Raw genomic sequence first — 15,729 nt, forward strand, 5'->3', positions numbered from 1 at the left:
CCTACTACATCTGTACGGATTAGCAGCATAACTAATATACATTACATTATAATGTAATATACATTACAGAGTGTTGTAGAGAAAGATACAAAAATCATGTAAGCATTGTACCTGGGCATAATCTTTCACTCATAGAATTTTTGGGACAATTCCAAGAGGAGAGCCCTGATGATGGCCTGCTTCTCCTCTCTTTTATTGGTCCGGTCATAGCCCCGCATCAACATTCGCTGCAGGATAAAGATGCAAACATATGATCCCAATTTTTTAAATCCAAGTTTTAAAAAAAGTAGTTACATCTTTGAAGGGGAAATATTAGGCCTCTTTCACACAGGTTTCGCGTGTGAGGGCCGGATAGGATGCGGGTGCGTTGCGGAAAAATGCGCAATTTTTCCATGCGAGTGCAAAGCGTTTTAATGTGTTTTGCACGAGCGTGAGAAAAATTGGCATGTTTGGTACCCAGACCCAAACCCGAACTTCTTCACAGAAGTTCAGGTTTGTGTTAGGTGTTGTGTAAGTTTTATTATTTTTCCTTATAACATGGTTATAAGGGAAAATAATAGCATTCTTAATACAGAATGCTAAGTTAATTAGGGATAGAGGGGTTAAAAAAATTAAAAAAAATTAAACTCACCTCATCCACTTGTTCGCGCTGCCCGGCTCGTCTTCATTCTTCTTCTTTGATGACCTGGGAGGAAAAGGACCTTTGGTGGCGTCACTGCGCTCATCATGATGGATCATGTGATGAGCGCAGTGACGTCACCAAAGGTCCTTTTCCTCCCAGGTCATCAAAGAAGAAGAATGAAGACGAGCCGGGCAGCGCAAACAAGTGGATGAAGTGAGTTTAATTTTTATTTTTATTTTTTTACCCCTCCATCCCTAATTTACTTAGCATTCTGTATTAAGAATGCTATTATTTTCCCTTATAACCATGTTATAAGGGAAAACAATAAAGATCGGGTCCCCATCCCGATCGTCACCTAGCAACCATGCGTGAAACATCGCACCGAATCCACACTTGCTTGTGGATGCTTGCAATTTTCACGCAGCCCCGTTCACTTCTATGTGGCCTGTGTTGCGTGAAAATCGCACAATATAGAGCATGCTGCAATTTTTACGCAATGCACAAGTGATGCAGGAAAATCACCGCTCATGTGCACAGCCCCATAGAAATGAATGGGAACCTCATTGTGTGTGTATGGTATAATAGTGTATGGTATATATTAAGTTGCAGGAAAATGGATGTGCTATGTGCATGTGAGAGATATTTATCTATTGTCCATACATACATGCTACAGACATAGTGCTGTGAAATAACAAGAATACTTAGTGCACCAATCATTAATATCTACTCTTACCAAATAAACTGTGTTGTTTGTATTACAAAAAATTAAAAGTTGTATCCATATAGCTAATATTCGTATGTACGATTATTTTGCAAGACTTGATCTACATATAACAATTGTTCTGCCATGCATGCAATATGTAATTTTTTTTTTTTTAAGTGCTGTAATATAATATTTGTTACAGTTAACAAGATTTCTTCCTCTGCTTTCTTAAAGTAGTTTCGACCCATTTTTTCTAATCAGACAGGAGAGACTTTCCACAGTATCGCAGGAGGTAAATTACGCCATGTGCTTGCGTATGCACTCAGTTATTACGTTCCTGATTTTCGAGTAAAAATCGGGATGTCAAATATAACGAATATTCAAATTCACGAATATATCACGAATATTCTAAAAAAATATTTGTGATATCGCGAATTCGAATACAGCCCCTTCCGCTCATCACTAATCCCCAGTGGCCTCAGGGTTCCTCTTTGTTAAGAAAAAGGACGGAACTCTTAGGCCATGTTTTGACTTCCGTGAGGTTAATCGCATTACTGTCCGTAATCCTTATCCCCTTCCTTTGATCCCCCATTTGTTTAATCAGATTGTCGGTGCAAAGGTGTTCTCTAAGTTGGATTTGAGGGGGGCATATAATCTGGTAAGGATCAAGGAGGAGCACGAATGGAAGATGGCATATAATACCCCTGAAGGTCATTTTGAGAATATGGTCATGACTTTTGGGTTAACCAATACCCCTGCGTTTTTCAACATTTCATTAATGACATCTTTCATCATCTGGTGGGCAGGTTTGTGGTGGTGTATCTGGATGATATTCTAATTTATTCTCCTGACATGGAGACACATTAGGATCACGTGAGACAAGTGGTACAGATCCTAAGAGAGAATAAATTGTATGCAAGGTTGGAAACTGTGTATTTGCAGTTCAGGAAGTGCAATTCCTGGGTTACCTACTCTCATCTTCAGGTTTTCGTATGGATCCAGAGAAGGTCCGTGCTGTGTTGGACTGGGATCGACCCGGAAATCTGAAAGCACTTATGCGTTTTTTGGGGTTCACCAACTACTACCGTACATTCATTTTGAACTACTCTACTATGGTTAAACCTTTAACGGACATGATTAGGAAAGGTTCGGATGTCTCAGTCTGGTCTAATGAGGCATTACAAGCCTTTTCAGCGGTGAAAGAATGTTTTGCTTCTGCTCCTATACTGGTGCAACCGGATGTGTCACAGCCATTCATTGTGGAAGTTGACGCATCCGAGGTAGGGGTACGAGCAGTCTTGTCGCAGGGCCCTTCACCTAGTAAATGGCGCCCATGTGCTTTGTTCTCCAAGAAGCTCTCAACTGCTAAAAAAAAAAAATTATGACGTAGGTAATAGAGAGTTGCTGGCCATTAAGTTGGCTTTTGAGGAATGGCATCGTTGGTTGGAAGGAGCGATTAATCCTATTACGGTAATTACCGATCACAAAAATCTGGCTTACCTAGAGTTGGCTAAATGTCTGAACCCAAGGCAGGCCAGATGGTCATTGTTTTTTACCCGATTTAATTTTGTTGTCACCTATCGGCCCTGGGGTTAAGAATGTCAAGGAAGAAGCTTTGTCGTGTAGCTTTCCTGGGGAGGGGGGGTGATTCGGAAGATCCTGGTCCGATAATGGCTGAAGAGGTGGTAATATCCACCCCTTTATCTCATTTCTTGTAGATTCTGGTGGCTGGGGTTGTGTAAATGTGTTGAGGGCTATCTGTCAGCTTGTGGTATTTGTGCACATGCTAAGGTGACACATACTCGACCTTCAGGATCTATACTTCCCGACCTTGGACTCATTTGTCCATGGACTTTATCACAGATTTGCCAAATTCTTCAGGAAAAACTGTGATTCTGGTGGTTGTTGATTGCTTCAGCAAGATGTTGCACTTTATAGCATTATCAGGTCTATCTAATGCTAAAACTCTCGCACAAGTGTTTGTCGATAACATTGTGAAGCTACATGGTATTCCCTCTGATGTAGTGTCTGATAGGGGGACAGTTTGTTTCCAGATTCTGGAAGGCATTCTGTACTTGCCTGGGGGTACAATTGTCCTTCTTTTCGGACTTTCATCCTCAGCCAAACGGACAGACTAAACGTACTAACCAGAATCTGGAGACTTATTTGAGATGTTTTGTCTTAGAGAATCAGGAGGAGTGGTCATTATTTTTGTCTTTGGCCAAGTTTGCCATAAATAACCGTAGGCAACAGTCCACTGATAAGCCACAGTTTTTTAGGGCATTTGGGTTCCATCCGCAGTTTGGAACATTTTCTGGTACTGAGACTTCAGGAAAACCGTAAGAGGAAAGATTTTCCTCTTTGTCATCTATTTGGGGGAAAATTTGAATATTGAAAGGTCTTTCGTCTTTGACTTCCGCAGGCTTTAAAAATTCATAATGTTTTCCACAAATCATTGCTGAAGAGATATGTCAAACCTGCTGAACAGTCCGCCTTGCCTCCTGCTCCTGTCATGGTGGACAGTAATCTTGAATTTAAAATCGCCAGGATAGTGGACTCACGAATTCTTCGTAGATCCCTTCAGTACCTCGTTCACTGGAAAGGTTATGGTCCATAAATAGGATGTGCGTTCTAGCAGACGACGTTAATGCTAGTCGCCTTGTGAAAGCCTTTCACAGGGCTCACCTGGATAAGATTGGTACTGGGGGTCCGGGGGTCACCCGTAGAAGGGGGGGGGGTACTGTCACGGTCCCTCCAGTGACCGAGGTTAGAAGATCTGAGAGACTGGCTGCACGTTAGGTCATCTGACAGCCTATCTGTTTTCACTTGTTGCAGTGTTGTTGTTGGTAATGACCACACCTCTTGTCTCAGGTGTAGCTTGTGGTAATTACTGCTCCTCTATTTAGTCTGAATCCACGCTTCATACCATGCGGTTGATATTCTCTGCCTGGAGTTGGAAGAGCTGGTGTGTGGACTTCATCCGAGTTCCTGCTCATCCATTTTCTTTTGAAGAGAAGTGTACTTCTCTTTGTATTTTGTTGCTCCCATTTACTCGTTGTTTACTAGGCCTCAGGGAGATGCTGTTTCGTTGATCTGGAAAGGAACCAGTAGTCTCAGACCCGGTCATTAATCCTATGGATTTTCAGGGTTACTAGGGCCTAGGTTTATGGTGTATGAATATTCCCACCTTCAGGGTCTATTCATACTGACAGGAGTCAGGGCTAGGTTTAGGGTTTCCTTAGGTGGTCACCATTTCCCTTTCCCTAGCCTTGAGGCCTAGTTCCTGGTAATTTTCCTTCTGTTGTCATTCTGGTGTTCCTCCACTCTCTCTACACTGTGAGAGGTTTAGTGCAGCCTAAAATGTATCTTTATGTGTGTCACGGTGCTCCTACCTGGATACGGCTGGATCCCAGGCTTTGGCTCCGAAGCAATAATTAGGGGGAATAATTGAGGGATAAAAGAATAACTGGAGTCCAGACAGTGAGATGAAGTTGAATAGCAGCTTTACTTTACATAAACATTCTCCAAAACGGTTTACAGACGTTGTCTTGGTCCCAGCAGGCTTTGGGATTAAAACTCTGGCAGGCAAACTCAATTCTGATACATCTGTTTCTCTCTGGCTCTGCTGTACTGACAGGGTAGCTGTATAACTTATCTTCTTCTTTATGCTACAACTTCTCTCTTTGTAGTCTGTCTCTTAATTATGCCAGGGAACTGGCTCCTGATGAGGCTCTAAGCTGCGGCCTCCATATCCAGCAGAGCTGAAGGTGCTCTGGCTGGCTTGACTTGGCTTGGGCACGTCCAGCAGACAAGTGCCCAGCACACTCTCCTTCCCCTAGCAGGAGAGGGGGGTTAGAATGGAAAGCTTAATTCTCTCTAAGCATAGCTCTGCCGTGTTTGGGCCACCTGGCTGGTGAACCAGGTAAATTACATTTGAACACAACAGTTGCAAACATTAGAAATGCACAGTGTATAGGACTGAAATAAATGCATAGATGACATGATATTAGCCCAATAAAGGCAGGAGCAAGGTGCAGAAGTTGTAACACTAATCTGGGGTGCTACAGATGCGGACCTATTCACTTGAGGCATTTTCTGCAGAAACTATAGACCAGTGGGGGACATTGGAACAGTTGTGTCAAGGGATCAATGAGGTGAGGTTCATTCTATTTTTACCCATTTTGTCCTATTTCTATGAATTTTTTATCCATCATACAATCCCTCTAACACAATTGTATTGTAAATATCTACAGCATTTATACATATTATATATAACAGAAATCATCAATACCATATCTCCAGGATATACATGCCATAGAGGCGGTACATGACTACTGAAGAAACCATAGAAGAAGACAGCATGGAACAAAATTCAGGGTTGTGTGCGGATTCGCTCTGGTAGACAAGACAAGTGGGTGCAGTATAGAGGCAAAGACTTGTTTGTAACTCAAAAACTGCAGTGTTTATTCACACTAGTTGCAGGTTTACAGTATGACAGTCCGTTTTCAGTATTGGTGTTAGTTCACACCCAAAACAGTTCATACAGAAAAAACATTCACCTGTGACCCTGGGTGTTTAATTCACACCCAGCCTCAGAAAGTCCACCTGTAGGCTTTAGGCACCTGATCGGCTGACACCCTGTCTTTAGCTTTCAGCAGAGTTTCACACAGCTCCAGTGTCAGAAAGGAGTAATCCACCCACCTGACACTGCTAGCTGTTTTTTTTTTACAGGCCTTTCAAAACCCAGCCTGGACCGTGGGGAGTATTCACCCACCCAGCACTTTGACTACTCCCAATAAGAGCCGTCCCGGATCAGCTATTTACAGCAATACTAGATAGCAAGGGGTCAAACAGCAACCGCTGCCGACACAGAAAACTGTCTCTTACTCCACCGAGGCCAGAAACCTCGGTGACACATACCTATCATCTACTAATCTGATTTTGTCTTTTTCCAGACAACTTATCCAAAAATCACAGTACAAGATTTTTTATGGACACATTGGAAAACCATAATGAATGATAAAGTAATACAAGTGTATATAAACCAGAATGCTATACAGATGTAGCAGCGCTAGCGATCAATAGAATCGCGTGAGCGCAAAGCAATATCCTGTTTCATTACAGAACGAAGCGCGTAAAAATAGTAGAGAAAAAATTCAGGGTGCAATTTGTGTTTGTAAACAGCAGATGGCGCATGGAACTGCAGTTTCATACGGTAGTATGACATGGAAGGCTATTCATTTATTTTCACTGGAGTTTCAGGAGCTGTAACAGTACGCCTGTAAAAGCGGCTTTCTGTGATGAAACAACCCGGTTAAAAGAGATAAAAAAATAAATGGACTGGACCAAAATAAGAAAATAATTACATGAATTTCAATTATAGGAACACCAGTGTCAGACAGTTATACATTTCCCATTTGCATGAAAGGAAGCTCACAAGAACGAACATCTAAACATTGCTGGTAAATTACGTACAGAGGCTCACACCAAGGACAATGGATTTTGAGGGTTCAACACCTTACTTAGCCACCCAATTCCAGTAATTTTGACAAAAGATAAAATAAAGAAATAAGTGTGAACTCCTCCTACTGGTTTAGCATGTAAAACTGTATATTTATTTATACATATAACATACAATATAAATGTTCATAAACATGTAGAAAATAAAAATGGACAATAAAAAATAATAGGCAATAATTTTTTTTATAAAAGTAAAAAAATATATGGATAGAGATAAGGTATCTGATATCTTAGGGTATAAAATATAAACCTATATGTCACAGAATATCAGCTATAATAATCCTGGATATTCATTCATATCTGAGATTCTGCGTACACATACTGATCGACTAAAATCACAGTGTATAAATATTGAACAACTGCACATGTCCCGCTATAATAATCCACAGTTTCGTTCCATGAGTATGTTGTTACATTTGCGTTAATCCATATATCTGTGCTAATCCGTACAGTATATATATCGCTAATATTAGCGCTTAATCCATATGTGTCAATATGCAGATGGTTATATGGTTACTGCAGAAAAATATAGGGTAACGCAAAGATACCATGAAAGATACCATGAAAAAATAAAATAGTGTATTTTCCAAAATAGTGGGAAATACACCATGTTATTTATTCATGGTACTGTATCTTTCATGTGGTCCGGACCTGAAAGAAAAGTGCAAATATCAACTCTGAAAGTAACCCGCAGCTATTGAATTACCTAAAGGAACGACTAAGGAGCTACAATAGGATCAAACAGACAAATTATCTGGAGAGAAAACGGCAGCAGTATTGCAACACACACACCTGCTCCGCTCCAAGCCTTCATAAGGATCAGCCTGTCAGCGCTGCAATAGAAGGGGAGGGGGAAATACACTATTTTATTTATTCATGGAATCTTTCATTGGTGAAAACATCAAACCGGTAATATAGCTGTATGGCAGCGAGTCCTATCTAATATACAGATATTGGTATGAACTTATGTATTAGATTGCGTCCAGGGGCTGACATCAGAAGTGCAATGAATATTGAGGGTTCAACACCTTACTGAGCCACCCAGTCCCAGTATATTTGAAAGAACAAAAATGTACAGTACTAAAAATAGGTATGCACTCCTCCTTCTGGTTTTGCATATAGAGCTATAGATTTATTGTACATATACCATAAAATATAAAAATACAGACAAAAAATATACATAAAAGTAAAATAGGAATTATTATTAGTGTTGAGCAAGTATGCTCGCCGAACTGCTGTTCGGCTCGAGCATCGCTATGCTCGGCACATGGTGGTACTCGGCCGAGTATCGCATGTTCTTGAGCGCCATGCTTGTCTCCTTCCTATATGTTTTGCGGCTTCTATGCAGTCAATAAATGTGCAGGTAAGTATTGCCCTCACTGTAATGCCAGTAGCCATGTTGACTACTGGCATTACAGTGATTGGCTGGCCGGAACAGGTCATCGAGTGCTATATAGCCCCCGGTGACGCATGTTCGGCTCATTTGTAGTCAAGGAGAGCTGTGCTTAGGAAGGGACATAGTGTAGGGAGTGTGACCGTAATCTATTTAGTTGAAAAACGTTTCAAAGACCCAAAAGTCCTTTTAAAGGACTATTGTGTGTGGTGGCAGCAATATAATATAGCCATCATTTTTTTCCCCCATCATTTCAAATACTTTTTCTATAGAGGGGTGTCTGCAGTGACTTGTGACATCTGTCCAATACCTTCTGTGGGTCAGGGCCAGAGATAGGAAAAATATAAATGAAAACTAGTATACTTTTTCCTTCATTTTCAATACTTTTTCTATAGAGGGTGTCTGCAGTGACTTCTGACATCTGTGCAATACCTTCTGTGTGTCAGCGCCATAGATACAAAAAATATAAGTGAAATCTATTTTCCTTTTTCAATACTTTTACGTACTTTTTCCATATACTGTGCTTGTTGTGAACTGTGCATATAACATTTAATATGAAGAAGGCGAGCCGTAAGAGACAGGGAAGTGGCTGTGAGGCTGATGGTGCACGCAGAGGCTGTGGCCCTGGGCGCGTTGAAACTGTGTCTGCTGCCAGAGCACAAGAAAAACAATCAATCATTCACGATACCTAGCTTCATGTCCCAGTTTGCAGGGCATTGCAGGACAAAACTCTTGAAGTCAGACTAGTGCGACCAGGTGGTCGGTTGGATTGCAGCAGATAATGCTTCCAGTCGGTTAAGCACCACCCTGTCTTCCACCAAGTCCAGTCTCAGTAGCCAAGAGTCTGGTCAACACAATCCTCACCATGATGGCACACTGGGTGAACGTTGTGGAGGCTGAGAGCAAGTCGGCTGCTGGTGCAACACGCCAGACCTGCAGGGTATAGCGACAGTGAGGTCACGGTATGGGCAATCGAGGGTTACTCACTTTCTGGAGGACCCTGGGCAGGCATGTAGCAGTGAATGAGAGGCAGACACTAATTCCTCTGGGGCACACTCTGGGTGTAGAGACCTGGCCTGATGTTGGGTGAGGTGCCCTGGTTGTTGCAGGTGTTTAGAGTGCCTGAGGCAAGGTCCCTTTAAGGTACGTGACGCCAGTGCCTGTAACGGTGGCACACCGGTTTCCAGTAGCAATAAGTGAGGTACACGGATGATATGGTGAACCAAACGTTGCTTTACTTGGTGACAACAGTCCAACTTTATACATGCAGTACAGAAGAGGTTAATGCAGTCCTTAACAGTTCCAAAAGCACAGCAGGTTTATCACAGCAGGTTTCAATCTTGCAAGATACTTGGAGGGTATATAATTAACGCTTGGCAGTGCTATGCTGCTCTATCCCCACAGCTATTCTAGCTGGCTGTATCCCAAGGCCCGTATGCCTATTAGCTGGCTTAAATCCTTGGTATGAATTCCTTCCTCCAGTATTGGCACTTGCTTAAGGTTACAATACCTTTTACTTCCTAGCTGTCTCTCTCTGCTTCAGATGACAGGTGACTGCAGGTTGCTCCCAGGAGGTGCTGTCCTACTACTGGGGTGTCTCAACTGAGCTATCCTTAGCCTCAGGAGCTTCAGGCTGACGAGGTAACTCCTCTAGTCCCCTGGAATACACTACGGTCTCCAAGCAGGCTGTACTCCATCTAGCCCCTTGGTGCAGCTAGAAACCAGGACTATCCAGCTGCATGTCAGGAGGAGGCTCTCAGCATATCTTGGGATGGTGCCTTCTCACTTCTGTCTCCACAGACTCCTGACTATGACCTAACCACTCCCTGTCTGGGCCTGGACATTTATACTAGGGGCTCCCTATCTCCCTCTAGTGTCTTGGAGGCTAAATTACACCCAACTAGGCCTGATAAACATATGACAGGGGGAACATAGCATGTAAAAACACACAGTAAATTACATTAAATGCATAGATCAATACAATAGCACTGTCCCTGGTGAGTAGAAGTAACACGCTACCCAATTGACCCTTGTGTAGTGCCCACTCCTACCTAGTGGGACACTACACTGGCACCAGACTTGCCCTCCAATAGATCCCCGTTAACGGAAAGTGTACTCATTCCAATAACAGGGCCTCTTGTTATTTATCGTCACTACCTCCCTGACTCGGGAATGGGTAATTGCCGTGCAGCTGCTGCCTTTCTTGGATGCTTGTTCTTTAATAACTTGACCCACCCTCTCTGGGTGGTTCACAATTAGGAAAAAAAAAAGAGGCAAGGCAACAACAGCCAATCAGATTTCAGCCATTGACCTCCCTTGGCTGTGGTAGCTATTTCTCAGGCTCCCTCTCCGGCATCGGACCCTGATTCCCTGTTACCCCTGATCACCATAGTAGGCGCAGAAAAGAACATCGAAAGTTGATAGGGCAGACATCCGAATGGATCATCGCCGTCACTCCTTAATGAGTATAGGAGTCCCACTACCTGAACTATTGTACCACAATGTGAATGATGCCCTCTTTTATGTGATATACAGGTTGTATCGGAGTGCCTCTTCCTTGTAATTTTTGGCAGCACTTGCACTTTATATACAAGTAAATATACAGGAAAGAATGTTTCTTAACAATTTTTCCTCTAAAATAGTTTTTTTTTTCCCGTTTTTGTGCGTATTATTGTCAGTCTGTAAAATTGGCGTACTACTCGGACATCATCGTTCCCAGCAGCGACCTGGGAGTCAAAGATGCATCCAGACATCCTCCTCATGCTGTTCCTGAACCATTTCGGTAGTGTTTCCATCAATTCCTGACCTTTTCCTATGAACCAGGCACCCTCCCCTCTTCAGAGCAGGGTGTGCCTGGTTTAATGCTTGGGTTCTCCCACTGACTTCCATTGTGATCGGGTGCTAAATGGGGGGCACTGGGGTTCATTATACTGTGTAAGGGGCCCTCACAGTGTAATGACCCCCCAGTGGCCCCCTCACATACCTATCATTGCTGGAGCGCAGGGGAGTCGGCGGTCCTGTCATTTACTAACCGCAGCTCCCTGCGCTCCTTCTCTCCTCAGGTCCGCTGCAGCAGTGAGACACACATCATGACATCACCCCTGGGCCGGCCCTGGAGGAGAGAAGGAGCTGTGCAGTGATGTAGCTAGAACTGACTGGGCCCCACAGAAAATTTTAGTACGCCCCCCTCCCCCCCCAGTGGGTTCACATCACGTTTTTCCCTATCCGTTTGATGTATACAAATGTGCAGCACTCCACGTTTTTGTATCCTGCAGAGTCCAGAAAAAAAATGCACGTGTTAACGTATATGTTTTTTTTTACAATGGAACTGTATGGTGAACGGACACCACTGTAAGGCATCAGTCTGAGGCATCTGTTAACACATACATTTTTGGTATACATTAAATGGATGGCAAAACTAGGGTGTGAACCCAGCCCTAGTGTCAGAATAAGCACCAGTACACAGCGGAGCAGGGTGGCGGAGAGGGGAGGCCGCCATATACTGACAGAGCGCTACCTGGTCCTGGTGTTCAGGGATGAGGACTGTGTTTCCCAAGGATCATTTATCTACTGGGAAATACAGGGCAAAGTATAATACACTAGAATCTATATTAGCACTACCCCTGAATAATAATACAATAGGTGGTCATTTATTATATAGAAATACGAATATGTTAGGCGTATTTCTGACACAGATTGTGGCGAAAGGGTCCTTCGCACCGCAATCTGCATCTTTTTCCTGCTCATGCCAGGTCTAAAAAAGGTGGTGTGGGCAGGGAAAGGGGATACAGTTATGGCCATACAGTTATTGGATAACACCGCCATACAGTGACCGGATAAAAGGGTATGAGAGGGCACAGTACAGGGAATGACCATGGGCACTGCACAGGGTATGGTAAGAGGGCACAATGCAGGGTATAAGGGGGCACAGTACCATGACCTTGTGACATTAGAAGGTCCTTATGGTGAATGCGGTTCAGATGCCACCATAATGAGAGGCAGAGAAGTGAGACAGGGGCCCAGGGCCCTGGATGGACAGGAAGGGTGAACACAGCAAGTAGGTAGAAGGGGCTCTGAGGTAGATTCATACAAGAAGTAGGGGCTGGAGGTCTGTGCAGGGCAGCAATAGGAGATAGGAGGGTGAAACAGGAGCTCTGGATACATGAGGGAGGAAAGGAGACAGAAGGGGATCCATGAGGATGAGATAGGACATTATATGGGGGGGGGGGGGGCAGGTGTCATGGAGACAAACTGCTTAATGTTGCAGTAAAACAACTAAAATGCATGAAGCTGCATCACCCCCCTCCCCTCCACAGAGAAGAGACAGTCACAGTGCAAAGTCACTGACAAACTCTGCGTGTCTGAAGCTGGTAAGGTAACCTGCTGCACGGAGTGAAGAGATGGCGTGTCTTAAGCTCTGCAGCAGCCAGTGTTCTGCCAGATTCCGATACCTTAGCAGAATGCTATACCCGGAAGTGACGCGGCTGCACCGGAATCAGCTGGAGGAGGGGGGGTGTGGATCTGCGCAAGCTAAGATCCATTGGATTTGTAAAAATAATTGCACCGCCGCGAGAGAAGCACCTACTTAATTTGCATGCGCAAAACCATACACCGCGCGAGCGCACTCAGGGACCGCTCTCAGCTCTGCTATGTGGTAACCCCACCACCCCAATATCGTGCACTCAGCTCTGCTATGTGGTGAGGCTGAACTGCTGCAGATGAAGTGTCCACGCGTGCACACTCAGGGGTAGGGAGATCTGATGGAACATTTTGCACAGAAAAATCTACCTACCCCTGAGTGCACACGCGCGGTGTACGGTTTTGCGCATGCAAGTGAAGTAGGTGCTTCTCCCGCGGTGGTGCAATTATTTTTACGAATCCAATGGATCTGCGCTTGCAGCACCCTCCTCCAGCTGATTCCGGTGCGGCCGCGTCACTTCCGGGTATAGCATTCTGCCAGGTATAGGAATCTGGCAGAACACCGGCCTCATGTGACTCAGAGGGCCCACCAGAAGGTGCACTGCGTAAGGGAAATGACAGCAATGAGTGCTTCCTTCTGTATTGATGGAAGTGCTCATAGAAGCACAATGGGCCCCGGGTTTGCCGGGTGCATGACGCCGGCCCTGCATGTGTGAGATTCTGCATTTAATAATTCATACTTTATAGAAATGTAATATATAGTCTAATTGTCTAACAGCCTTATATAGCTTATTATAATAGACTTGCATGTATAGTTCCAATATCCAAATCTGCCAAGTCTATATGTACTGTAGTTAATTGATTCCCATATATAAATTCATACCATTAATGTATAATAACATGAAGATATAATTGCGCTTGGTCTCTAGTTAGTATGGTGACCACTAATACGCCTTTTTACTGACGTAAACAATGTGGGTTTTAGCAAAAACAGCTGGCTTTAATCAATTATTACATGTTCCCGAAATGGTACATTACAAACTATAATTTAGGCTACATGCACACGAACGTTGTTTGTTTCTGTTCCGTTTTTTTTTTTTTTGCGGATAGGATTCTGACCCATTTATTTCAATGGGTCCGCAAAAAATGCACACTGTGTCCGCATCAGTATGTCCGTTCCGTAGCCCCGCAAAAAAAAAAAAAATAGAACATGTCCTATTCTTGTCTGTTTTAGACATTGTTACAATGGATCCGCAAAAAAAAAAAAAAAGGAAGACGGATGTCATCCATTTTTTTTGTGGACCGCAAAACACATACTGTTGTGTGCATGTAGCCTTATCCTGCAAAAAATAAGACCTCATACAAGTACATTGATGAAAAACTAAAAAGTTATAGCTCATGGAATGTATATATTTCATTTGGCCCCCACCCATACTGTATATATTACATTTGGCCCCCACCCAGACTATATATATTTCATTTTGACCCTAATTGAATGATTGACTGCCCCTGCCCCCCTCTCACTCTGTATAGATTATATTTTGTGTGGCCCCCTCTTTTATGGTTGGTACGGGCCCCCCTTTCTAAATTCAGGTTCGGTCACCCCATCTCACTGGCAGCATCATCACGTCTTCCCGCGAAACCCGTGACCTCCAGCGCCGGGTCTCGACGACATTGAGCAGTAAGCAACCCCTTTCTGCTGCAGTTGTACAGTATGTATGGGGATGTGCGCAGCCGCACTAAGCACTTACTTTTTCAATAGACAAAGCAAAGCGGAGGGACCGGGCTGGCTAAAAGCACTTGTGCCCCCCCCCCCCCCACCCCGCTGGGCCCTCTGCGACCACGATCTTTATGCCCCTGAAGTTAGATAATCATTCCCAGCAAAATATACTGAAGCTCAGTCCATAGTTCATATGCATAAAATAGATGTGACAATTGTAGTTCAACAACCTTATGTAGTGAGCCGGATAATCATTGCTCATCTTATCTCATCTGCATTCTCTTAGATAAATAACGCCAATGCTGTAGTAGGTAATAAACACTTAGGGCTCATGCACACGAACGTTTTTTGCGTTCAGTATACTGGGCATTTTTTTAGTTCAGTATGCGCTACTTATAGTGTCTCCGTGTGCATTCCGTTTCCGTATTTCCGTTCCATTGAAAGATAGAACATGTCCTATTGCCTGCAAATCACGTTCCGTGGCTCCATTCAAGTGAACGGGTCCACAAAAAAAAAAAAAAAAAAAGGAACACATACAGAATGTACTCCGTATGTGTTCCATATTTGTTCAGTTTTTGTGGAACCATCTATTGGAGATTTTATGCCCAGCCCAATTTTTTCTATGTAATTACTGTATACACCATATGGAAAAAGCGAAACGGAACCAGAAACAAAAAACGGATTCGTTAAAAACGGCCCACAAAACACTAAAAAAGCTATACGGTCATGTGCATGAGCCCTTACTTGGAGTGAGCCTGAGGTTGAGGTGTATGGGGTTTGTACACTTCCCCTTCCCCCTCTTACTGCAGCGCTGAACAAACTGATCCATGTAGAGGCTTTGAGTGTAGCTGATATGTGTGCTACGATAACGCTGCTTCTTTCTTTCTAGGTAGTGCGTCTTTCTCTGATCCAGTACCAGCGTCTTAGGGTAGCGTTAGAGGAATCTGGCAGGCAGTTCCGTTGCCGGAACTGCTGAATCCGGAAATCCGTGTGCAAACGGATAGCATTTGTTTCCGGATCCAGATGTGGATCCATCTATCCAGTGTCATCCAGAAAAACTGATCTGGTATTAATTTTTTTCACATTTTTAACCCCTTAAGAACTCGGCCCTATTTCACCTTAAGGACTTGGCCATTTTTTGCAAATCTGACCATTGTCACTTTAAGTGCTGATAACTTTAAAACACTTTGACTTATCCAGGCCATTCTGCGATTTTTTTTTCCATCACATATTGTACTTCATGACACTGGTAAAATGAAGTAAAAAAATAATAATTTTTATTTATAAAAAAATTCATTTTTATTTATAAAAAAATACCAGATTTACCAAAAATTTGTAAAAAATACCAAATT

General features: G+C 43.3%; 1 long non-coding RNA gene across 2 annotated transcripts in view; it reads right to left on the reverse strand.

The window, feature by feature from the left end:
- The window catches only part of LOC122927104, a 35,556-nt gene that overhangs the window by 14,381 nt on the left and 5,446 nt on the right, over nt 1-15,729 (reverse strand). The window contains exon 1 of one of the 2 annotated variants that reach the window (XR_006387756.1): nt 112-229. The exons of the other annotated variant lie outside the window; for it this stretch is intronic. This is a non-coding gene — a long non-coding RNA (uncharacterized LOC122927104). Of the gene's footprint in view, nt 1-111; nt 230-15,729 lie in introns of those variants that run through there. 2 annotated transcript variants of the gene reach the window in all.

This window comes from Bufo gargarizans, chromosome 2 (genome assembly GCF_014858855.1).
Source record: "Bufo gargarizans isolate SCDJY-AF-19 chromosome 2, ASM1485885v1, whole genome shotgun sequence".
NCBI classification, from domain to species: Eukaryota; Metazoa; Chordata; class Amphibia; order Anura; family Bufonidae; genus Bufo; species Bufo gargarizans.